This window comes from Chinchilla lanigera, unplaced genomic scaffold, assembly GCF_000276665.1.
Source record: "Chinchilla lanigera isolate Chin_1 unplaced genomic scaffold, ChiLan1.0 scaffold00007, whole genome shotgun sequence".
Lineage (NCBI taxonomy): Eukaryota > Metazoa > Chordata > Mammalia > Rodentia > Chinchillidae > Chinchilla > Chinchilla lanigera.
In genome coordinates, this window is record NW_004955408.1 from 33,187,897 (window position 1) to 33,214,741 (window position 26,845).

Genomic DNA, 26,845 nt, shown 5'->3' on the forward strand with positions numbered 1-26,845 from the left:
CGAGAGCGCGCCGGGGAGCAGGTATATGTCTGTCCTCCCGGTTCTCTGCGATCGCGACCACAGCACCCGGCCCAGGAGGGAGGAAGACACAGGAAAAGCCCCCGAGTCAACGTGCAGGAAATTGAAAAAAACTGTCCCCCCCCCCACCGAGCCGCTTTCCGTGATTTAACAAGGTCAAGGCGAATCCGAACGCGGCGCATCGGTCCGCGCCGTGCGCTCCGCAAGGTCCATTAAAATTTCACAGGCGTGCGGGGCGCTCCGGTCCCTGCGCGGTCTGCAGTCAACGCCGCGAGGGTGCATTCACTGTCAAACGCCCTCTTTCTGTCTCCAGGCCAGAGTACATTATGGGCATTTTCTGTTTGGCCGTAATAAAGATGAAATTGCCCATCCTTTGAAAGATGTAAGATAGGCTCACATGTCTCATCTGTGTGTGTGTGTGTGTGTGTGTGTGTGTGTGTGTGTGTGTTGGGAAGGGGGTGTCTTATTGCTTATCTGGGCAGAGCAGTCTTGTTATTTCTGGAGTTTCGAGTATGAGTCAGAAAAGCTTCAAGGGGCCCTTATATCCAGTCGACCCCTGGGGACCAGACAGAGCACTCCAGCTTCGAGTTTCCCTGGCTGAGATTTTATCTCAGTACGCTCAAAGACTTGCCGAAGTTGGGATGCACTGAAAATCGTCCGAGCCTTTAAAACAGGTCCGTAGGATTGCTTAAGCAACCTCTTCAATCCTCTTCTGCAGGATTGCTTAAGAAACCTCTTCAATTCTCTTCTGCAGGATTGCTTAAGAAGTCTCTGTACACAATAGGAACAACGTGTCTCCGCCCCAGTGACAGACCTTGGCATTTCCTGAAGCCTTCGATGAAAAAGCCATTGTATTGTTCACTTCCACGGTCTGCTTTTTTGTTCTGTTCTGTTTTGTTTTGTTTTTTAGATCAAATGGGATATTTATTTCGCTCTTGAAGCAGCAGCAAAGGGAGCAACGTTTGCAGATGTCTTCGAACTCATCCCCCTTCTGGTGAGTTCCAGCACTGCCTTCCTGGGATAAGGAAGGGTGCCCTGCTCTTAATGGAATGACCAGTCTCAAATTCTGGGGCCCTGCCAGACTAGACCAGGGGGGTGGATTGGAAAGCCAGATTATTTAACATACTTATTCATTAAAACCTGTTTAGAACAGACTGAAGCTAGAGATGGTGGTGTATATACAGGTTCTTTAGCTCAAATCTTTGAGACCAGAGGTGTTTCAGATTTCAGTTTTCCAGGTTTTGGAATGTCTGTACAGACTTTAGAGGTTAAGCATCTCTAATCTGAAAATTCTAGACCCAAGATGCTCCAGAATCCAAACTTTTTAAACAGTCTGTCGATGCTCAAAAAACTTTCAGATTTCAGATTTTTGGACTAGGGACATTCAGTCTGTATAAAATATTAACATCTAAGCAGGGCCCATGCTCTTAAAGCCCCTGTTTATGGCCTCATAAAGCATGAACAGAAATGACAATTCTAAACAGGAAATTATTCTTGCCACAAAATGACATAAGTAAAGATCTATTCCATTTCATGGGAAGGAAATAGGATTTTGGCTGGGCATGGTCAAAGGAGAAGACTCTGAAAGAATATCAAAAGCAGGGGAGCATGTGAAATAAATACATGAAGAAATGCTCACCATCAATGTTAATCAGACACACAAGCTTAAATATACGATCATGTGGTTCTGTTATGTGAGAAACCCAAAGTATAAATAAAGAGCAAAATAGAAGATAATAGAGATAGATCTTTCTCAAAAGGGAAGGAGATCAGGAGATGGAGGGAGCAGGGAGGGAGTAGAGGGAAAGAGGATAAAAACAGGGATGTGGTTTTTTTGTTTTGTTTTGTTTTTTGAGACAGGGTCTCGCTATGTAGTTCAGGCTGGCCTTGAACTCACTATGTAGCCCAGGCTCATCTCAAACTCACAGCAGTCCTCCTGCCTCAGCCTCCCAAGTGCTGAGATTACAGGCAGGCGCCTCCAAGCCTGGCTTTCAAGGAATATGTGTTCTGTGCATATATCAACTCCACCCAAGGAATTTAAACACTGTACTACACATATATATTAATGAGAGAAAAGAAGTAAACAAAAGAGGCAGCAGAGAGATGATCTTTGAAGAATGACTGAGCCCAGCAGGGGTGCAGAGTAGAGAAGGCCCTCCAGGCAGAGGTACCATTGTGAAATAAAGTAGTAGAGGTTGGAACGTGCAAAGCATGCCTAGAAATGGCAGGCATTCTCCTCGCCAAGGAAACCTGGTGAGAAGAGATGGTTGCAGCCAGATTACAGCTGTCCCAGGCTAAAGAAAGAAATGTGTTTGCTTTGGTTTGGTTTGTAGAACTAGAGTTAACCAGGGCCTTCACACAGAGCTGTATCCACGTCTCCTCAGCCCCACCCTTTTCTTATAATTTTTGGTCTAATTGCCCAGGTAGGGCTCAAACTTGTGATTTTCCTGCTTCAGATTCAAAGAGTGCTTGGATTACAGGCACCACCACACCTAGTCTTAAAATGCAACTTCTTTTTAGGCAATGGAGACCCATTAAAGATTTCTGAGCACAAAAATAATGGGAAAAAGAGCTGTGCTTTTAGATATTCCAGTAATTTTTTTTATCACATTCATGAGTAACTAATATAAATTCAGACTACTGATCAATGTGATTCTGCTGTTTAAAAACACATATTTTTCATACTACATAGCCCATAAAACGAAGCAAATGGCTTCAGCTGGTGTCCAAAAGCAGGGGGTTTGTTCCTCAAGTAGAGGAAAAACTAGTAATGTTGAGCTTATTAAGAAGCAGGATGGAAAAAAGCAGCAGCCTATCTGTGGGTTGGACTAGATGGACAAGAGGAGGCATCTGCAAGGTTCTGTAGACGATGGGATTTCCTCCTAAACGGTGACGTCAACATTTAACCCCCACATAAGATGCAGCTGCACCAGAACCTGACAGCAGTAGGTGTGGTAAGTTCAAGGTAGGACATGGCCAGGCCAACTGGACTCTCATGACAGTCCAGCAAGAGGACAGTTTAAAGGGCCTGAGTTGGGGGCAGTGAAAATACACAGGAGAGGGCGGCGGTGAAAGAATGTATGAAAGAGAATAAACAGAAATTAGGATGGAAAGAGGAGAATTTAAAACCAACTTGTAGATTTAGAACTTGGCTGATTAAGCTTAGAATAATGTTCTCAACAAAAACAGTGATTTCAGAGAAGAAATAGGTTTAAGAGAAACTAAATTGGTGACATCATGAGTATGGGGGAGCATCTGGATATTGAAATGGAGATGAAATGAAACTGTAGAGAAAACTCAGGGTTCAAATGGAGGTTTGTGTTTATCCTGCTAGAATAAGAGAGAAGTGATCTAAGCACACTATCTTAAGGAAGGGGTGTGTGTGTGTGTGTGTGTGTGTGTGTGTGTGTGTGTGTTTTGCAGTACTGGGGATTGAACCTAGGCAAGTGCCCTACCACTGAGCCACTGAACTACACCCCCAACCCTTATTTCATTTTTAATTTAAAACAAAAGAATAAAAGGAAATGACGGCTGGGAAGGTCAGTTAGAAAAATGAAGATACCCAGGAGAACTCTGTTTGGGAGCCTAGAGCAGATGTTTTCAAGAAGCACTGTCAGTATTCTATGGTAACAAGGGGAAGGATGCTGAAGACTGGTAAATGGACCTTTCAAGGACATTAATGTCCTCCTAAGATAAATTTCTAGAAAGCCAAGGCAACAGAGGCTGATTATCATAAGAAGTGAGGAGGAATTGATGGCACTGGCCATGCACTTCTCTTCTTATAAATTTGATAGTACCAGAAATAAAGAGATGAGACAGTCCCTTTGAGTACGGAAACAATGTTGCGTAAAAGATAGTACTGACATGGTTGTAGGCTGGGTTTAAAGAAGTCCTGGTGATATATAAGGAAAATGGGGAAAAAAATCCTGGTGATATATAAAGAGAAGTAGGGCATAGTTCCCCAAAACAGAAGGTGCCAAGGGAAATATGTGAGATTAGCTTCTGAGCAGGCCTGGGGAGCATAGATTCTGCTATCCCTTCCTATGAGACCAGGAATGGTTGAGAGAACTGGAGAATTTATAGACATGGAAGAGAGGACCTTAGTCATTGATCTAACCTATTTCTTCCTGTGACTCTGGAGGGTAAAGTATGACTAACAATAATTCATAAATCGAAAATTCTGATTCAAGGGAAGGAAACCCATAGAAACATCTGTCAGTCGAGGCAATGAAGTAACTCTGGTCCTATTTCTGAAGTTGCTCAAGCTCAGATTTTAGGATGGTGGGAACTCAAAGTTCAGAAGTACACGAAGAGTAGGCCTTATTTTACTGAGGAAAATCTAAATTGGTCTTTTTTGTAATCAAAGATTCCATAAAATAGGGGGGTTTTTGCTATTGTTTAAATGTCTTATGACTTTTTTACCTCTTAATTTTGATCTCTGCTATGAAGAAAGCTAAAATAATGCTTTAGATAAGACTGCAATCGGGGCAATGCCCTATAAACATTAGGAATGTGAGGAGCTCCTCAGCACGTCACCTCCACTCCAAAGGAGAATAAATTGCCAAGTGTCCAGCCTAAGAGCAAAAGTCCAAGATTACTGTCCCGTGTTCACCAAGTGTATGACTGTACATGCCTACAAATCCTTTCGTGTTGTGCCATTCTCACCATGATCCCTCCATGAACGCTCCTCCAAGTCTTCGTGCCCCAGCAGGGATTAAGCTCCCAGTCACAGGTGTGTAGTCCTGAGGTGGAGGCGGGGCAATCAATCAAGCTCAAAGAGCAGTTTGGGAGAAGGAAATTCTGCTTTCCAAATGGCAAAAGCCTGATGCTCAGGTTCCTCTCCTCCCTGGCCTTGGCTTCTCCAGGGATCACTCTCTTTCCATCTGCTGTCTGGGATGAGGAGGTAGCAGAGTTCTGGCAGTGTTTGTAGGTAAGTAGAAGCTGCTGTTTGCACAACTGGGTGAATTAGCACCAATCATGCTGTCAGCCTTGCTGTTAGGAGCACTTGCTGCCCTATGTATGGCTGCTGATCTCACTGAATCTCTACTGCATCATCTCTCTACAGAAAAGGTTCTATTCTGAGTCTAGTCTTTACCCACTTCTGGTAATGAACATTGGGTTAATCAAGGGCTCCCCTGTCCTAGGTGAAAGTCTTAAATCACCAGCATTATGGAAATTGACTGAAACCTCTCGACTGGCTGGCCTGGTCCTTTTGTCTCTTTCCTTGGGGCACCCAAGCCACTTCTGCCTGCCCCAGAGTCCATTGTGCTGAGAAAGGCCTGTCCTTTCCCATCCTGAGGAAGGCACCAAATTCTAAAATTGCCACTTTCCAAACCTCAACTCTCCGGGGCAGGGATGTAGTTCAGTGGCACAAGCGCCTGCCTGGTAAGCACAAGGTCCTGAGTTCAATCCCTGGTCCCAAAAAAAAAAAAAAAAAGTAACCCTCAACTCTCTTAAACTAAACAAAATGTGGACTCCTCAGATTTTAGGAAGAAAGCAGTTTGGTCAAGCTAATTCACACAAAAAGTGAAAAATACTCATACTCTTCTCAGCCATGCCCCAAGTATTTACATTGTAAAAAGAAAATGCTTTGAAATAACTCTTAAATTGGTGAAATTTATGAAAAAGAAAGTGAATTTTGAAAGGGAAAGGGTATTTGGGGAGCCTGTGGAAACTTGGGAAATTTCAGTCCTCTAAGTCATGGGGGCGGTCATAGAAGTCAGGGAGCCCTAGAAGTACACCCTAGACAGAATTTTCTGCACTAAATCTTAAGACACTTTATTCTCCCACCCCATAATCCCAATTTCTCTCCCTATTCCAATTTCTGTGGCCATAATCAATAAGTAGTGGCTGGGCCAATCCTTCTGTCAGCCTGGGGCCAGTCTACACACTGAATGGAGAGCCTCCCAGACCTCAACAGCTGTCCCATCACAGACTTCATCTCCACCAGCTGCTATAATGCGAGTTTAGGCAGCGCTGCACTTGATCTACAGCCTTGTCACTGCGCCCTTAAAGCCAACGAGGAGCCAGCCACTCAAGTCATGAGGTGTGGTAACCATGTGGAGAGACCACCAAGTACAAAAAGCTTAAGGTAAAACGGGTTTGATCTTCAACAGATTGCAGTACATTTCAATTCTTAATTTTAATTTCAAGGAAGAGGTAAACTATAAGGAAATGATGCAAAAGTTAATAACAAAAAAAAAGTTAACAGCAGAGGCAGATTATAAAGGGAATGTGTAGACCCTGATTTCATTCTGTGTGCATGAAGTTGCACATAGGTTGATATTCAGCAGGTCAGAGATCTGATCCCATTTTATTTGTTTGTTTATTTGTTTATTAACTTGGAGTTCTAGGGATTGAACCCAAGGCCTTTGTATTGAGCTACATCCCAGGCATTTTTAAATTTTTTATGTTGAGATAGAGTCTGACTAAGAAGTCACTAAGTTGCCCAGGCCGGGTCCAAACTTTTGATCCTCCTGCCTCAGCCTCTCAGAGTGCTGGGATTACAGGTTTGTGCCACCACACTCAGCTATGCGTACATTTTTAGAAGGTAAATACATTCCTTGACAAACTTTACCACTAGGTAACCTAAACAGCTAAGCCAGGGAAGGTTTTTGCTTGCTGCTAATAAATGCAGAAGAATTTGCAACCTCTAACGAATGAATAGATTGAGGTGTTGAGCCTAAGGGACACTAACATTGCAAAAAGGCATACAATCACACACAAGATTTCTGATGGAAGCAAACACTACTTATAAAGCCGTCTTAGAGGTTTTTAACATGAAGGAGCAGTGTATTACCTACAAGAATGCAATCAGCAAAATCTGGACTATCCACTCTACAGACCTAAAAATCTGATTTCCTAAAACAAATAAATTACAAAGGTGGAAGAAAGAATATGGACAAGTAAGAGATTATAGGAAGGTAAACTGCAGAAACTCAAAAACATGAAATTAAAAGTGGCTGGAGACGTATCAGCCAATTGCAATATGTAAACCTTATTGGGATCTTGATTCAAACAAACTGCTGTAAAAATGATGCATTGTAAAAAAGTATGACATTTACATTAACAGATACATGTTTTGGATATTTGATAGTATTAGGAAATTACTTGTTTTTTAGATATGTTAATATAGTTACATTTAAACAAAGAGACCTTGTAGAGTTATATATTGAAATATTTGGGGCTAAAATAATATGGTGTCTGGAATTCATGTCAAAATACTATAAGAGGCAGAGAAATAAATGATCTGGAATTATCACTGTAACAGGCTGCTATAAGTAAAGTATAACCATTAAGGCTGAGGCACAGATATATGGGGAGTCTATGCTACTCCTGTTCACTGTTACGTATTTGAAAATCTTGATAATGAACACGTTAAAACAGGATAACTTTTTTCTGGAAAGAATGGGTTGTAGAGCCATAAAAGTAGAGCAAGGACCTCTTAAAGACTTCAGTAGTGATCTAGCTATAGAATACTTGTGCTTGAGATTCTGAAATCAGTGAAGATGGTAAGAAATGAGTGGATTTGTTATATAACCTTTGGGTAACATCGACCAGGACTTGCTGAATGACTGGATAGATTTAATGAGACAAAGGGAGGGATCAAGAATGACTAACAGTTTCTGGCTTGAACAATTAGATGTGGGAAAGGACCTTGTTTCAGGAAATCAAGGGTTCCATTCTCGATACATTAAATCTGAGATACCTATGTGATATCCAAGGGGTCAGTAACAGTGAGTATGAGAATTGGGTTCTGGGGAGTCAAGTCATGGTGATGATTTGGACATTAACAATATAAAGATTATAGTTGATACTGAAAATCATGAGAACATTTGAGGTCACTAAGGGAAAGAACAGCGAGTACAAACGTGCAGTCCCAAGTCTTAGCACAGTACTAAGATGCTTCAATATTTCCCAGATGGGTAGAGAAGGAATCCAGAAAGAAAGATTAAGGGACAATGTTCAGAGAGGAACAGAAATACTGAAGATTGTGACAGGACAGATGTGAAAAAAGAGTGTCAAGGAGAGTGGCAACCCATGTGGAATACTTTTAAGAATTCAAAAATGTTTTCAAGGAAGAGTAGTTTGGTTGTGGAGATTACTGATGATCTTGAGAAAAGAAGTTTCATTAATAGTTGAGACAGCTAGAAGCTAGGTGAGTGTAGATGTGATAGTGCCCAGGAAGGGAAAAAGGTGGGAACATACGGAGACAGCTTTTGAGAAGTATGTTGTCAAAGCCTCACTGCTACAAAACCATCAGAGTGAGATGGCTTCATCATCCCTGAGCCTTCATTTTACTGGTTATGAAGTTGGTCACGTGGCCACAGACGCTATGGCTTACTGCTAAGAAATAGTTGGGATGCAGCAGGTAATTTTGTGAGTCTGTGTCTAAAATTTCTCAGAAAAGAACTTGAGAACTATTTCTACATTAAGTCTCACACATAGAACAAACAAAAATGCAACTTTCTGCAATTGCAAATATAACTCAAGTCAAGAAAGCACCTCTAGGTCGTTAATTACATTCATGGACTGCCTCACACCCCCTCAGGCATTCTAGTAACCTAGAATCATCTGACAGTAACACCTCTGACATTATCAGTGGGGAATTCCAATTTGAAATTTACTACCTCATGCAAGCATCATGTGATGCTTCGAAAATTGCTTCACTGGCTGATGAGACATTTTGGAACCACCATAAACTTAGTGTCATCAATATCAGAGTATCTTTCAAAAATATTTATACTAGCCAGGTATGATGGCCCATACCTATAATCCCAGCTATTTGAGAGACTGAGGAGGCAACCTAGACAACTTAGTGAGAACCTGTGTCCAAATAAAATTTTAGAAAGGACTAGAGATATAGCTCAGTGGTACAGTGCTTGCCTAGCATGAAGTGGGACTTGGTTGAATCCTCAGTGCTAAAAACAAAACAAACAAAAACACTTTCATTATTTGTTATACAAATTTCTTTACAGAAAAGAAAAAAATTATCAGTAGAGATTAGAGATTTGATTTTTTAAAAAAGTTTTAAATCTCCCTAGGAGTACATGCACATGGTCAATTTCCTGGAAAGGAACACAAAAAGATATATTCAATAGATGCATAAAAATAGATCTAGTAAAGTTTGGAAAACATGCATAAATTAAATGAATTCCAAATGCCTGCCACTGTTATTTCTGGATAGAGCTCTTTGGGCTAGAACAGCATCATTACATTGCTCTCTTTTTGCTAGAATATGTTGCAGCAGCTGTTCCAAGGGGCAGAGAAATAATCAGTGTAATATAATGCCTCATGTACCTAATGACAAAAAAGGCAGTTAACCTGGCATCATACCAAGCTAAGAGGTGAAGAAGTGGGGGTCTGCGGCAAAGGCTGGGGAAATCATTTTCCTGGCCTTTGAGTTAGAAAGTGCGCGTGGATGCGCTGCCAGGGTACAGACTTCCCTTGGGGATGCGCTGGGAAATGGGAATGGCTGTCTGCCTGTCCAGATGAACCCACTTCTCTCTCCTCCATTTTCTTTTCACAGCTATCACAGGAATTCAAACATTTCCTTGTAAGAAAAGGATCATAAATTGGTATCTCATGCCGTGACCCTATTTGTGCTCTTTTTAAAAATGTCATTTTATGTAACTGCCAGCCACCATTACCATCAAATCATGGCTGCAGCCGAATGCGTTACCTTCCACCAAAACCAACTTTAACGGCAGCTCACCAATGTCTAAGTGGAGTTGGAGTCTCCAGGCTCATAGCTGAAGTTCATCCTGTCCAGGTCTCCCCCTTCCTCGCCCCTCGCAGCCATTTGTCCCTCTCCTTTCCACTCGCTCCTCCCCTAATGGCACCTTCCAGGCCTTGTTCACATAAACAGGACTCAATGCCAAGTCATCCTGCACACTCCAGCCAGCTACTTTTCTCTTGTAGCACATCATTCAACAGGTCTATTTTTGCAAGCCGTATTGAAATATAATTCATACACCATAAAATTTACCTTTTAACATACACAGCTCAGTAGTTTTTGGCCCATCCATAGATCTGTGTAACCCATCCCCAATATCTTATTTATAACATTTTCATCACCCCCAAAATAAACCCACATTCATTAATAGCCATTCTTCACTCCTCTGCCCAACCTGCCAATCACAAATCTACTTTGTATCTCTACGGATTTGTCCATTCTAGACATTTAATATAAACAGAATAAAGCAGTATGTGGATCTGTATAGCTGGGTTTTTTCACTTAGCCTGTTTTAAGGTTCATCCATTTTGTAGTATATATTAATAACTACATTCCTTTTCATTGCAAAATAATATTCCATTGTATCAGCATACCACTTTTAAAAAAATCTACTTCTCAGTTGGAGATCTGAGTCGTTCCCACTTTGTTGTTATTATGAATAATGTTGCTATGGACATTTTGGTGCAAGTTTTTATGTGGGCACATGTTTTCAATTCTTGGGTGTACACATCTAGAGGAAATTCTTGGCAACAGGGTAAATCTATGTTTAAAATTTAACATCAAACATCAAATTGTTTTCCAAAAGGGCTATGCCAACCCAGATTTCCATAAGCAATATATGAGGGTCTCAATTATCCAAATCCTTGCCAATATTTACTCTCTTTTTTTTAAATTTTAAAAATAAAAGGAGGAGGGGCCAGGGATTTAGCTCAGCCTCACAGTGCCTGCCTGGCAAGCGCAAGATTGTGAGTTCAATTCCCGGTACCGGAAAAAAAAAAACAACCAAAAACACACACACACACACACAAAAAGGAACACATTAACAGACAGACAATCTTTTACAAAATAGCAAATACAGACAGTACAGAGTTACAAACAAAGTGGTAGGAAATTAACAATGCTTGTTGTATTACACATTGATATCTTCAAAGTGGTTTCTCATGAAAACAAATAGAGACATGCAATATTGATCAATCAAGAACTCATTAACAGTTTTACTCTCTTTTTTATTATGGCCAAGTGGTTTTGATTTGTATTACCCTAAAGATTGATAATGTTAAACTTTTTCTCTCATGTGCTTATTGGCCATCTGTGTATCTTTTCTGGAGAAATGTCTGTTCAAATTCTTTACCTTTTTTTTCTTCCAGTGTTGGGCACTGAGTCCAGGGCTTGGTACACACTAGGCAAGTGCTCTACCACTCAGCTACACCTCTCACGCAGCACTTTTTCAGTTGGGTTGCCTTTTTACCATTGAATTTTAAGAGCTCTTTATGTTTTCTGGAGACTAGGACCTTATCAGTTATAAAATTGCCAATATTTTTTCCCCTTTCATGAATTGCCTTCTCTTTTTAGATAGTCCTTTGAAGCGTAAAAGTTTTAGGTATTAGCTGGACACAGTGGCACATGCCTGTAATTTCAGCACTCAGGAGGCTGAAGCAGGAGTATCTTCATGCATTTGAGGCCAGCCTTGGCTACATAGTGAGTTCAAGGCCAGCCTAGAATGCATAGCAAGACCCTGTCTCAAAAAAATTACATTTTCTAAAAGTCCAATGACCTATTTTTTCTTTTGTCACTCAGCTTTTGTTTCATATGCTAAAAAAAATACTATTGCCTAATGTAAGGTCACATAGATGTACTCCTATGTGTTCTGCTAATAATTTTATAGCTTTGTCTCATACTAAATAAATGATCCATGATCAGTCTAGTGGAGGAGGTTGATTTCTTGACGCTCCTAGGGAATCTATATTTTTTCTAGCAAAACTGACAGAAAAAAATCAAAAGATGATGGGCCTTCATTTTGCCTTTAACAGGCCTTTTAAAATGAAAAGAGTAGACAAATAAAAGCCCATTTTCCCAATTTCATTGGGACATTAGGAGTGATGGCTGGATGACTGCAACCTTCAGTTTTACAAAGTTACAAGGGTTATTTTGTTTCTGTGTATCCTGAATTATTCAAAATTAGGGGTGGGATACAGACATACTGTGTCAGGAGTCTTACCTAAAAGGAAACATGACACGCATGACACGTGCTCTGTGCAGTGCTGAGCACACATCATAATGCGGATCGAGAGAGCTGCATGGGACCCTCAGTCCCCCTCCTATGGCCTCACTGGCTTATAATGCTCACTTTGAGAAGTCATTTCAAAGGTCCCATCAGACTGGTCTTGGTGCTCCTCCAAGAGTTCGCTCATTATCCTAGATTCCAGCCTCCTTCATCCTTCTCTTTTTGTTTTTGTTTTTCCAGTCCTGGTGCTTGAATCTAGGGCCTTCACACTGCGCTATATCTGCAGCCCTATTTTTGTTTTTCTCCCTTGGGATAGACCCCTGCTAAGGTATAAGTTGCCCAGACTGTGCTCAAACTTTTACTTCCTGCTGCCTCAGCCCCGCAAGTGCTGAGACGGCAGGCATGAGCAGCCATCCCTGGCCTGATTCTGGCTTCCTATTCTCATTCCTTCTTGGTTTGTAAAGTTAATCTGTCAATGAGCTTTGCTCTCCATCAGTAAATTTTGTGGTAAGATATATTATCAATTGTATTCAATATTTATGTTCTATGCAAATAAAGTTATAATCCTGAGTATTGACCAAAGTGCTTTTAAGTTAAGATTAGCTATTAAAAATAAACCTCAAATTTACCTTTGGTGCTAAATTTACCTCTGATATGGTTGGTGCTTTTATTCCATCATGCCCAAATCTCTAGCAATATCCATGCCAGTGAGGTTTACTCAACAGAAATTTTTTTTTTTTTTGGTTTTTCTCTGGTACCGGGAACCGAACTCACGACCTTGCGCTTGCCAGGCAGGAGCCTTGCCGCTGAGCTAAATCCCCAGCCCCTCTCAACAGAAATTTATAAAGGCACTGCTTCACTCATTATTAGAGCTTGAATATTCTCTATGTACTGAATACAGTTATGTATCTAGTGGGTGCTCAACAAATTATGGACATTAGGCTAAGCCATATTAGATTGCTGCTTTTAATAGCACAAAGTAGAAAATATCAACAATTTTAAATAGTTCCACTTAATACTAAGTTCCACCAATTTAGAAAATCATGTTTGAATTATATGTAATCTCAATAGCATCTGGTATGGTTAAATGCTCTTCATTCATTTTTTACAAACAAAAATGACAGCAGAAGATTGGGGTGTTTGGATTATTTCTTCTTGTTGTGCCCAGGATACTACAAGAAAAAAGTAGACCTTCAAGACATGTTGTTCTGTTAAGTAGGGGAATCTAATTATCATTACTCATATTCACAAAGGAAACACTATAACTTGATAATATTGCTTAAAAATCTTTGCATTGCTAACTGAATTAAAGTGCCAACAATAAATAATGAAAAAAGATGAAAAATAAGTTTGTATGCCTCATCTACTAATTAAGCCAGCTACCTATGACTTGATGGAAATGAATTCTCATAAGGGCTGAATATTCTCCTGCTGGTCACTTATATTTCTATCATGATCCAGTAAGTTCTAAGATTGAGAGAAACTACATTTGCTAGAGACCACATGAGCTCTGGCACATCTAATCTGCAACTTCTACTTTTAATTTATATCTAAAAAAACAATAAATGAGCAAGTACAGGGATATAAAAGCCAGGGCTACATAAACATAATGCATAATTCCATTACACCTGGATGCCCATCTCTGAACAAACAAACTCTATTACATGTGCTGGCTTTGTATCAAAGGGGGTAAAGCAAAATGCTCTCCTTCTGGCGAACATGTGAAATCTGTCAAATAACACAACATTCAGCTCAACACACTGACTTGATCTCTCACACACGGGTATTTCAAAAAACAAGTTTTCATTTGAATAGCATTCCTTTTTAATTTAAGCAAAGCAAAATGGAAATAACACCGGAACAGATGCAAAAGTATGGTGAAAAAAGTCTCCTTGGACAAAGCTATTTTAATGAAAGCAACACTCTGCAGTCTCCTGATTCCTCCTTAGTATTCAACCACCCAAATTAGATTCACTTCACTGGCTGTCTTCATGAGATTTCACCAACCTGGGGACTATCAAAAGGAAATAAAAGGTGAAGTGCTTCCTTAAAGCAAGATAGTAGGTTTTGAAACAAATTTTCATATTAAATGAAGCAACTTGATTAAACCCACAATTCAAGATAATAATGAACTGATAGCTGGAACTCAGCTGCCTGACACACTTTAGCATATGAATTAAATTTTCTCCTAGCTAACCCACTTAAAAAAAAACAACCCTATATTCAGACATCCCCCTTCAGGGAATTGACCATATGTGGAATAAATAGACTCTTGGGTCCACATGGGGCTTGGCTTGCAATTTCTGAGCTTGCTGGAAAAGCAAGTTTATTGCATGATATTAAAATGGCCACTAGTACATTTACCTGAGCATATGACGTTCTAATGGGCAAGTCTGTTTACTCAAATGTACCATCACTCAGATGCACACAGGTGAACCAGCAGTTGTCTCCATGAGTGGTAATACCCCAAAAGGGATGATTATGGCCAAATGCACTTCAAACAAGGAGACAAGTAGATGTTGTAGAGAGAGAGAAAGAGCTGTCATGATGTACGACATGGATCTCCCTGAGCACATTCACAACTCTGTAGCAAAATGTTTTCCATAAAACCCTCATTCCACAAATAGAATTGAAGAATGGGATTGTAGCATATGGCCATGTGAAGTGAAAATTCGATTCACATGTCTTCAACAATACCAGCGTGGTGGGCTAAGAAAGATGCAAATTGGGAAAGGTACACTCTTCAGTTGGCTACCTCAGAATACCCAGATGATTCCAGAGTTATTCTATGACTACCAAAAGAAAAAATATTATCAGGATAGAATTATAGATATAATTACAGCCTTCATACTTACAGACTAAAGATTTCACATAGCTGAAATATATCACAAGATGCATAGGGAGACCTAAGTGATTTATGATTCAAATAAGGGAAAAAGGAAGCAAATCAATTATAAAAAGGTGCAGGTCAGATGATTTCCAATTACTGATGTTGCACTGTATGAATGAGAGATAACTAAGTCTTGAGTTAGCTTGGCAGAAGCTACAGTTTGAATAGCTCCATTATTTTAAATCGTATTGCAGACATCTATGCCTCACTCTTAGGGCCACTGTAAGATGAAATGACTAAAGCTCAGCCAGATGAAGTGATTTCCCTAAAGTCACAAAGCTAGTAAATGCCTAGGATTATAAATTCCAAGTTTCACTGACTCCAGAGCCTGTTCTTTTTTTACACAAGAGTTTACCGCAGCAGTTTTGTTCTCTTTTTGTGTGTTCTTGAGGTAGTGGGGATTGAACGCAGAGCCGCTCTGCCACAGAACCACGTTGCAGCCCTTGCTATTTCTTATTTTCAAACAGGTTCGCATTGAACTGTCCAGGCTAACCTGAAAGGGCTCCAGAATATCTAACTTGCAGATGAGCACAACTGCACCTGGAAGCAAGGCAGATTTTTTTGGTTTGGTTTTTGTTTTGTCTTGTTTTGGTGCTGGGGATTGAACCCAAGGCTTTATGCTGAGCTATATGCCCAGCTCCTTTTTATTTTTTGAGACAGCGTCTTGCTAACTCATTACATTGCCAGGCTAGGTTCAAACTTTTGATCCTTCTGCCTCAGCCTCCTGGAGTACTAGGATTACAAGCCTGTGCCAGCACACCTGGCCCCGAGGCAGTCTTTCATACATCACCTTTACGACTTCTGCCAGACCAAGCACCGTCTGGGTTACGATCTACTTAACATTTTTCTGAAACTGGCAGATTTATACTTCAAACCATTTATTTAAAATGAAAAGTTTATATCACTATTACTAATGTAAAATACTTGCCAGTTGCCATAGGCAGAGAGCAGCTATAAAAATGAGTAAACACTGTGGCGTTCTGGGCCCTGCCTTGTTCTCACACCGAGGGCTCTGTAGGGAGTTCAGGAGCTATCTGAGACCTTCCTACCCCCAAATGAGGCCTTTCTGTTGCTCTCAACAGATGGGTCGAGTGAGGATTAAAAGGGAATTCTATTCCTGTTGTGAGGTACAGTCTTGCTTACCACCACCATGTGTGCCGACTGTACTCACCCAGTCTACCCCCGCGGCATATCAGCTGCTGAAGCACAAGCCACTGTCTGAGCACTTTTGTTTTGTCTTCTTTTGTTTTGTCCTGTACTTGGATTATACAGAACTACACCCCCGTTGTTTTCTTTTCTTTTCTTTTCTCTTCTCTTCTTTTTTCTTTTTTTTCTCTCTTTTCTTTTCTTTTGTTTGTGGCAGGGTCTCAGTAAGTTCCTAAGTTACTCAGACTGGATTTGAGTTTGCAATCCTCCTGTCTAAGCTTCCTAGACAGCCATGGTTACAGGAATGCACCGCCATGCCTGGCTCTAGTTGAGCACTTTTAGGTGCATAGGAGCAAAGAAAGATAGAGGGGAAATAAATGGCTTTTTTTTCAAATCAAAATTCAATTTGACAGAAACTAGATGTATATGTCTGTATAAGATTCAGTTAGGTATTATGTGTAACAAATCTGAGACCAACTCAAAATTAAGCATAGATCTAAATTCCTTTTTAAAAAATTAGATTTCACAGAGTAATGTAATTTCACAGAGTGATCTGATTTCACAGAGTAATCGATTTCACTGTGGCCTTTTCATACATGTATATAACACATTTTGATCATATCCCTCCTCCACTGTGCTCTCTTGCTCTTTCTGCCCCTTAGCTCCTTCCTTTTCTCTTAGGGTCTCCTTTCTTCTTGCAGATCATCTTTTTTTGGTTTTCTTTTCTCTTGATTTGTCTAGAGAAAACATGTGATACTTATCATTCTCAATCTGGCCTATTTTCTTTAACCTGAGGATCTCTAGTTCCATGCATTTTCCTGCAAATGACATGATTTCATCCTTCCTTATGGCTAAATAATATTCATGGTGTATATATACCACATTTTCTTTATCCATTCATCAGCTGATGGGTACCTAGGTTGATTCTATAACCCAGATACTGTGAACTGTGCAGTGGTGAACGTGAGTGTGTAGGTATCCCTATACTATGTGCTGACTTTGATTCCTTCGAGTGTGTACTCAGGAGCCCTACAGGTGGGTCACACAGTGATTCTATTTTTAGTGTTCTGAGGAACTACCGTCATCACTTCCATTACTCATACTGCTTTACATTCCCCAAAACTCTTACAAGAGCCCGACATCCAACAGCTTTCAAGCCATTGGCTCTAGGACCTACTGGGTATTGCTTGCTAAGCTCCCTGGTTAAACCAGAGTAGGACACCCTGCAAACTCTGTCTTGGAAACAACAAGCTGAAAGCTCCTGGCACCTTGTCTTTCCTGGGAAAACCTGACCCAGAGCGGCCATGTGAAGCCCAAAAGGTGCTTCTCAACGTATTTCATCTGGACTTCTCCTTGCTTCTATAAAACATAGAGAGTGACAGCAAGGCTATTAGAATACCAAGATCATCACCACAAAAAGCTAGTAAATCAACTCCACGTGTCTAACAGAATAACCAGAGACTCTCATTCACATCTTGTAGCTGTTTGTTGTAAAAATATGAATTTCAGTACCAGAGAAGGCAATGGATCCTAAATGAGAAATATTTTCAAAATGAAAGATATGCAAATTTAGGGTTATATTAAGAAACAGAAGCCAGGTGTGGTGGTGCATGCCTGTAATCCCAGCACTCAGGAGACTGAAGCAGGAGGATCACTGAGACCTCAAGGCCAGTGTGAACAACATAGTGAGATCTGATGTCAAAAAAAACCCAAACAAACAAACAAACAAAAAGAGACTAATTTTCAAATGTCTACAAAAAGAGCTTGCTTAAGAAAATGCACCAAATCACTGAAAAAAAAAAAAAACCCATAAAACCAACTTCAGTGGCACACTGGGAAACAGAGTACGAACTAGCAAAGCAGCATGATAACCTCCAAGTCCTTCTATTTGTTTGCAGTATTTGTATTTCTAAGGAAATACATGTTTATTTTAGAATTGGGAAAGCACATTGCTTGCATCTTAAATTTTTCAGGAGCCAGGGACTAGTTTAACAGTTGAAGTCCCTGGTCAAACTGTTGCTTCAAAACAAAGTTGGTAGGTGTCCTCATGTATTATACTGACCTCTTTGCCAAGTGACTGGCACGCATATATTGTGAACAAAAACTACACTGGGTAAATTAGCACATAGGTGAAATCTTGGTCTTATATATACAATTTGGCCAGATTTTGGAAAGGGTGAAGGTAGGGTGGATTTGAATGCCAATCATGTCACCTTTCTCAAGCAGAGATAGTATCAATATAACACTGGTGGGGGCTGGGGATTTAGCTCAGCGGCACAGTGCCTGCCTGGCAAGCGCAAGGTAGTGAGTTCGATTCCTGATACCAGAAAAAAAAAAAAAAAGAAAATATAACACTGGTGGTAGCTTCTCATACAATGGCCTACATTTTTTAGTTGACATAATTAGCTTTAGAAGATTTAAGTGTTCCAATATGGTAAAGCTAAATTTTTACTTAATAGGAAAATCTCAGGCATGAAACGGTATTTATCATAGATTTATGGTTCTGTAGTTATTTTGCTCTGTTTTAGTGGAATATCCTCACAACTGCTGCTAAATATGAAGGAATAAAAAAATAAAAACAAGAATGATAAGCAATTGCTGTTTCTAGTGAGATAGGAAAACACAGAATTTCTATTTTAATTTGAAGTCTAGAATTGAAATTAAGATACTGTATCTTTCCCATTAGCAAGTTTAAACATTAAAGTTTCTTTGTAGAAAAAAACAAAGAGGAAAAGATTTTTTTAAAAATAAAGAAAAGATTTATTCTCTGGGTCATATCATTTTAAAACATTGACTCCAATTTTCTCATTTCAGTTTTTGCAAAGTGAGGCAAGCAGTTCTTTACTAATGGGGCAGGGCTGAGGGGTTGTGGATAAAGCCTGACTCAGAGCTCAGCCTTCTGGCTGTGACAGGAAGCACACCAGCAAGAGTGCAGGCCACTGAAGCCACTGCCAGGGAGAGCAATGTGACAGAGCCAACACTTCCAGCATAAAGATGCTGACTTTTATTTCTGACCTTGACTCCAGAAAAACAAATGTTCCTTTATTTTTTTAAGTTCAAAAGGTTCCCTTAAATGCAAAGCCCCAGGCTAAGTATAAAAGAACAATGTCTCTCAAGTCATCAGAAAGCTTATTTAAAATGTGGATCTTGAATCTCTAGGACGTGATTTGCTCTGAGTTCTCAGGTGATGTAGATGCTACCGACTTGTACACATGCATAATGGCAACTTTACCGGCGAGTGGAAAGAATCTGTAGATAAACATGTAATTGTTACACTCTGACCTCAAATTGTTCCTACCTACTGATTATCTAAAATGGCTGTAATACATTTTTATTTTGATGATTTCCATGTTAAAAATCTTTGTGGCTACACTGAAACATATACTTATATAAAATTATCCTACAGAAAAAAAGATGCAAAAGACAGATCTTATAAACAGTTTCATTTTTCAAAAGAGTCAAGGAAATTAGTGATAAAATGTATATTTCAGCTCCTGGACTGAAATAAGTGGAGGTATTTCAGTAAATAATGAGGACATTTATTTCCCCTGTCCCCACCCAGTTCCTGAGCTGAAGTTTCTGGAATGAAGTGATCATTAACCGTCATTGCTCACTGTATGTCTAGTCCTGCCTCCTGTCTTAAACAATGGGCTGATTTAGAAGAGATGGGCTTCCTATTCATTCCATAAATATTCTCTGAGCATCAGCAGCATGTTAGGCACTGGGCTGGATGCAGAGGATAAGAAGTGAATGGGTGGGAGGAGATAAACCATAAACAAGTGAAAAATGAATTGGTAATCATTTTCTAAATGTTTCCAATTCCTGTTTACATGTATGTGATAGATGTGGGGCCAGCCTCCAGGATATCCCACAGTGATTCCCATAATGATGCTAGGATTCATGCCCTTGGACAGATCCATCCCAAGCTATGGAGGGCTGGCCTGTGTAACAAATAGGGTCTTGCATAAATAATGGAGTGTGACTCCTGAGACTAGGTCATGAAAGACACAGGAGCTCCGCTTGCTCTTGCAGATCTCTTGCCCTGGAGGAATCCAGCTGCCATACTGTGACAGCACTCACGCATCCCTGTGGAGAGACACACATGATGAGGGATTGTGGCCTTCTACCATCATCCAGCAGCCACTTTGGAAGCAGAGGCTGCCAGCCCTCTTCAAGCGCTCAAATGATACAACCCTTGCTGACAGCATGACGGCAACCTCAAGAGTGACCTGAACCGGAAAACCCGGCCGAACCACCCTTGGAGTTCTGACGCAGAGAAACTGTGGGAGATGATACATGTTTCCTGTCTCAAGCCTCTAAAGCTTGGGGTGACTGGCCGTGTAGCAATAGACAACCAATATAGAAGAACACACCTGCTTCAAAGGGGTGGTCAGGAAAGGCTTTTCTGAGAAGAATCAATCTGTTAGAGTATGCTGGACTGTATGAGGCCCTGGGTCCAGTCCCCAGTATTGCAAGCAAACAGGATAGCACCCTCAAGCAAGGGCCCCCGAAAACAGAGTCAGTGCAAGGGACACACAGGCGGTGTGGTCAGAGCACAGTCCTATCGGGCAAGTGAGGAAGATGAGGTCATGGTGGTGGTCATGGCCCTGTCATGTGGGCCTCCTGCAAGACTGAATGACATTCTTAGCACACCAGGAATGCTTTGGTGAGCCTTTAGCAGAGGGCTAAATTGATCCTTGCTACTTCTTTTTTTTTTTTGTGGTACCAGAGATCGAACTCACGACCTTGTGCTTGCCAGGCAGGCGCTTATGCCACGGAGCTATATCCCCAGCCCCAATCCTTGCTACTTAAACACCTCCCTCAGGCTGCCAGGTAGGGAAGAAACACCAATGCCTGGCCCGCTCTCCACTCTTCAGCTACTCAGGCTCAGAGAAGGACCTAAAGTGTGTGAAATTATTGGGAATTACACGAACTGCAAATCACCATTTGCCATAGTGCCGCTCTTTTAGCCTCAGGCCTGACGCGGAGAAACAAAAGGAGACCTGAGAGCGACAGCGACGGCCCTTCCCTGGCGGTGTCCACCCTTGGCAAACCGATTCAGAAGCAGCAGTTACTGACTTGCTGAGCTCAAAATGTTCATATGGAACAAGCACAAATTCACTGTACAAATATTTACCTTTTGCTGTGGGTGTGATTTTTTTTCAAAAATAAATGTATTTTTATTATGCAAATAATATTCATTGCAGAAAAACGCTCATTTTTATGCACATAATGTGCCCTGCAAAAAATTAAGAAATGCAGCACTGAACTCAAAATTACCAATCATCAAATTACTCCAGAATAAAAACCATACTTGTATTGCTCAGCACGGATCTAGCTGGTGAGCACAGCACACCTATAGGTAATTTATACTGGTGAAGACTTTAAAATTTTTTTCCTCATCTTTCATACAAAACCATTAACAAAAAAAATTAATGCTGATTTTAGATAATTTGGAGATACAGAAAATAGAGTCGGGCATGGTGGTGCACACCTGTAATCTCAGCACTAGGGAGGCTGAGGCAGGAAGACTACCATAACTTCAAGGCCAGCTAAACTGCATAGCGAAACCTTATCTCAAAAAGACAAAGAAAGAAGGAGAAGGAAGAGGATGAACAGGAGAAGGTGGCTGCAGACAGAAAGGAGGAAGAGGAGGAAAAGGAGAAGGAGGAGGAGGAGGAGGAATAAGAGAACAAATGGCAATAGTAACACTACCTCTATTTTTGTGACTCTGAAGTCAGCTGGCAATCCATTCAAGCCTGCAGCTGGCACTCTAAGCTGCCATTTTATCAATATTCATTTCCTTAATGTCAGCCTACCTACTTTCCTCACTACAAAAGAAAAATAAAAGTTGAGGACTTTTCACTATGTAGACATTTATCATTTTTATTTACTTACTAATTTGGGGGGGACTTGGGGTCAAAGGTAGGGATTCCCTATTGCTGGGCAAGCACTTTATTCCTGGGTTGCACTCCATTTCCCCTGGGCACCATTTTCATATCTCACAGTGAGAAAAATAAACAAGAGAAGTAGGAAAGAGAGGTGTTTTGTAATCCTGGGAGAGAATTCCCACCGCTTCCTTCTCAGCACAAACCCTAACAACTACTATTTGGAATAGGTAAGGACAGCAGTTGAAGAGATAAGAAAATTTTTCATAATTCATGCAATAAGAATGCTCCAACTGAGTTTTCAAACTCAAAACCTGCCTGGAGAAATGAATGAAGTTCCTGTTACTTTAATTACCTTGGTTTCTCTCAATATATTCCTACTGACCTAAATCTAACTTTGAAATGAAGCGTGTTCTCCTCATGGACATTAGCCATTAGCCATTATTCTTATTTTCTCATGGTTCCCTACACTTCTCTGCTAAGTCTGGGCTGCTCTGAGGTCATCACCCAGAGCATAAGCAGTGCTGGCTCAGAAAAGCAAGTCTCAGGGATAATCGTGAATATTTTATTGAACAACTGAAAGTCATTTACTTAATGGAAAGTATTACAGCCTGTGGTGCCTTTCCCATCAAGGCTTAAACCATTTGAAGGCAGACTTTCAAGAAAATGAAGGTGTGCTTGGCCTATAAAAGGAGGCACTCCACAGCTGAACTTCATAGGAATCTTAAACTACTGGACCACCACCAACACTGATACTGTACTCCTCCAATACATTACACTTACCTTTTTTGATTCACTGGAAAACATTTTTAGCCAGTAAGGTCTAACTGAGACATGATCTTAACAGGCCTGAACTCTGGAATAGTGAAAGGTGGGAATCTGGACCACACTATAAAAAAAGGTAATGTGAGATACCACTGGGGCACGGGGGCAGCACAGGAAAACAGTGAAAATACACAAATTAGGGTTTCATTTACACCTTTGATTGTAAATTAGATGTTTTGTCTGAGTAAAGCCATTAGTGGGCACAAGGAGGAAAAATGTGTTTGAATGCAATACGGTTTGAATTTCTCACATCTAAGTATAAACCCAGACGAGAAAAACCCAAACAGAACGAGGATTGTCTGGTTATTTCTACTTCTACAGTAAAGAGAAAGTTGGGGCACATAATAGAAACCACTATATATTACTTGTGTGTAATTTAGGTGCTTAGTTCATTTGTGCTGCTATAACACAATACCCGAGATCAAGTAATTCATAAGGAACAGAAATTTGTTTATTTATTGTATTCAAGATTGAACCCAGGGTCTTTGCACTAAACTACATCTGCAGGCCTTTTTTTATTTGTATTTTTGAAATAAGGTCTCACTAAGGTGCTAAATTACCCAGGCTGGGCTCAAACTTGTGATCCTCCTGCATCAGCCTCCCAGATACTGGAATTATAGACATGTGCTACCATGCCCAGCTAAGAACAGAAATTTATAACTCACAGTTTGGAGGCCAGGAAGCCCAAGATAAATGTGCCAAGGTATTCCAAGATGGCACAAGGTCACTGTATCCTCCACAAAGCACATATGCTATGTTCTCACATGGCAGAAGAATAGAATAAATAAAGAGCCTAAGTTTCTCCTAGCCCTTTGTGAGAAGCTCTCAGGATTGAATCACTTCCCCAAAGGCCCCACCTCTTGCTATCCCCACAAAGTGGATTAAGTTTCAACATGAATTTTAGAGGGGTCATATTCAAACTCTAGTTGGTGTTGTATTATTTATAGTAATTTTCTATGACTCTCACAACAGTGTATGGGTTCAGTCATTCTCAACACTCTTTTTCTGTTCATGATTTCCCATGCTAATGAATCAAGTATTGTTAAACATAAATTAGGGTAGGTGATGTTAGACTGTCTAGATCAAGATTCTATAAGTGGTTCTTTGTTTCACAATTCTATTAATAAGGCCTATTTCTATAAAGAAATGACAATTTTATCCCCCAGAATTTCTCTTAAGGAGCGTGTCATGTTTCTGTGAAAGATGACTAGATTGGCACTTGGGCTGTTGCTCCCAGTGTGGCCTCAATGGTTGCCACCCAGTGCTCAGGCTTACGAGGAAGAGTGAGTGAAGAAAGGTAGTTAGGTTGGGACCTAGGATTGGGTACTTGTATCTCGTTATGGCTTGTATCTTGTATCTTGTATGGCTTGTTGTGTCCCCCCGAAGGCTCATGCAGTCATAGGTGGGGCTTTTTGGAGGTGGCTGGATCTAAGGTGTGTGATGCTGGGATCAAGGGTGTGATGTTGGGATTGATTCATGGTTTAATCCTAGGATTAAGGCTGCCCCACCCTTGCTGGATACAATATAAGAGGCAGAGTGTCACTGCTTGTTGCTTGCTCCTTTGCTTCTTCATTACTTTGCCACCTTCTGCCCTCCATGAACTGTTTCTCCTCTGCAATGTCCCTCTGCGATACCACCCTGCCTTGGAGACAGCCGAAGTAAAACCTCCACAAACTGTGAACTAAATAAACCTTTCCTCCTTTAACTTTAGGTGTTGGGCATTTTGTCCCACCAACAAGCAAAAGTAACTAAGACAAGGGGTTTCTTAAAGCTGTCAAGAACAAGACCTACTTTAAGAGATACCAAGTGTAATTTAGAAGAGGAAAAAACTGACAACTACACACAGAAATGCTTGGTGATCCAGGACAAAAATAAGTACAACAAGCACAAATACAGGATGATAGTTCACGTAACTAACAAGAGATATCATTTGTCAGCTTGCATGTGTCAAAGAAGGGAATATGATAATCTGAGGAGCATATGGACACAAACTACCAAAATATGGTGTGAAAGTTAGCCTGACAAATTATGCTGCACCATACCACACTGGCCTGCTGATGGCCCGCAGGCTTCTTAGCAGGTCTGATGTAGGCAAGATCACTGAGGGCCAAGTGGAGGTGACTGCAGACAAACACAAGTGGAAAGCACTGGTATCTTCACTGGCTACTTGGACGCATGCCTTGCAGAACTATGACTGGCAATGGTTTTTGGAGCCCTGAAGGATGCTATGGATGGAGGCTTGGCTATCCCTCCTAGTACCGAATGATCCCCTGGCTATGATTTTGAAACCAAAGGAGTTCAATGCAGACACACATCAGAAGCACATCGGGAGTCAGCATTTTGCAGTTATACACATTACCTAAGGGGAGAATATGAAGATGCCTGCAAGAAACAATTCTCTCAGTACATAAAGAAAATGTCACTGTAGGTATGATGGAGGAGAGGTGTAAAAGTGACGTAAGTCAGACACACAAGTTTAAAGGTTGCCTGGTTTCTGTTGTTTGAGAAATCCAAAATATAAGTAAAAAACAAAATACAGGATAGACAATAGGAAGTAGGGACAGTTTTTTCAATTAGGAAGAGAAATAAGAGATAGAAGGAAGAGGGAAGAGTTTAAGAAAAGAGAATCAAAGAAAAAAATGGAAATGCAGCTTTTTCAAGTGGGAAAGGGATTAAGAATTGGAAGGAACAGAGAGAAATGGTAGGGAAAAGGGAAAAAAAGAGTTAAGATGTGTTCTGTACATGTACAAACCCCTACCATAATATAATCATGTACTGCAAACATGTATTAATACAAAATGCTAATAGAAAACCCTGGGTTCAATCCCCAGTACTGTCTGAAAAGGAAAGTTCATGCTGCTGCTGTATGAGAGAATCCAGTCTCTCAGAAGAAGCCAAAGAGAAGTCAGAAAGAACAGGTGGAACTGTCCTAAAATGCCCCTTGCCAAGGAGAATGATTGGGAGGCTCCACGGAAGGCAAAGCTTCCTCAGAGCTCAGCAGCAGGCTGCTGAGGGTTAAACCAAACTAAAGTCTTCTAGGAAGATTTTTCAGATAAAGACCAATAAACTTGTTCATCAAGCAGCAAAAGATGCTTTGACAAACCATGAGAGCGGGAACGCAAGATGCTAAGGCCATGCTTAGTGACAGGGTAATTCCTAAGTGGTGACATGCAGTGTTAGGGAAGAATCTGCACCCTCGAAGAAAGGAGACAGAAAGGGTGTGACGGCAGAGAGAGGCCAGCAGAGAGCAGAAGGGTCCGAAGTAGACTCTCACGTGCTTGTATGTGTGCACGTGCGCGTGTGTATCACATCAACCTCCTCCACACCCTCATGCCTTTGTAAAATGTGTGTTGCTCCCTAGCCCTTTCGTAACCCTAGGTTCCTCACTGAGTTCCAACACAGGGCTGCAAAGAGGCAAGCGCAGATATGGAGTGATTGAAACAGAAACTGAAGCACAAATGGGCCACGGACAGCTGGGTTATTAAAATATTGATTATTATTATTCCTCTCTGTGAAACATACACTTCCATCAACAAACAGGGAATAAGGTCTAACAGCTAGCAAATGATTATTCTCCTGAATACAAGAACAACTGACTCTAATTCATACATCTGCTCTTCCTTCTCAGCTCGTGCCCCTGGCAGTGCTTGCTTTTTGCGTGAACATCAGTCTTATACACAATGCCTTACCCTGGCCAGGAGACACAAACGGTACAGTGCTGGAAGAGGGGTAGGGAGGGCTGGGCCTGGAGAGGGCCTGGATGTCTGAGAATTGAATGAGATGGCACTGGCAAGGCTTTGCTGCAACATCCCACACATACTAAACACATAACCAATGTGACCAGTTATTCAGAGAAATAGCAGTAGGGACCCCCAAGTCCTTCTGCCTGCTTCAGTTTTCAGGGAGAAGTTGTATTCTGATGTATGGCATAAGTCTGTTACTTCAGTTACAAAGGAGGAGCCAGGTGTGGTGGTGCATGCTTGTAACCCCAGCATTCCGGAGGCGAGGCAGGAAGATCGCTGCAAGTTCAAAGCCAGCCAGGGCTACATAGTCAATTCAAGGCCAGCCTGGACCTTGTAGTGAGACACTGTTTAAAAAAAAAAAAAAAGTTACCAGGG

The 26,845-nt window shown here is 40.9% G+C and overlaps 1 protein-coding gene and 1 pseudogene across 1 annotated transcript in view; one reads left to right on the forward strand and one right to left on the reverse strand.

Moving 5' to 3' along the window:
• Mcc (mutated in colorectal cancers) overlaps positions 1-26,845 on the reverse strand; it is a 336,531-nt gene that overhangs the window by 259,378 nt on the left and 50,308 nt on the right. The window lies entirely within an intron of this gene.
• Positions 531-25,746, forward strand: LOC102007860 (annotated as a pseudogene).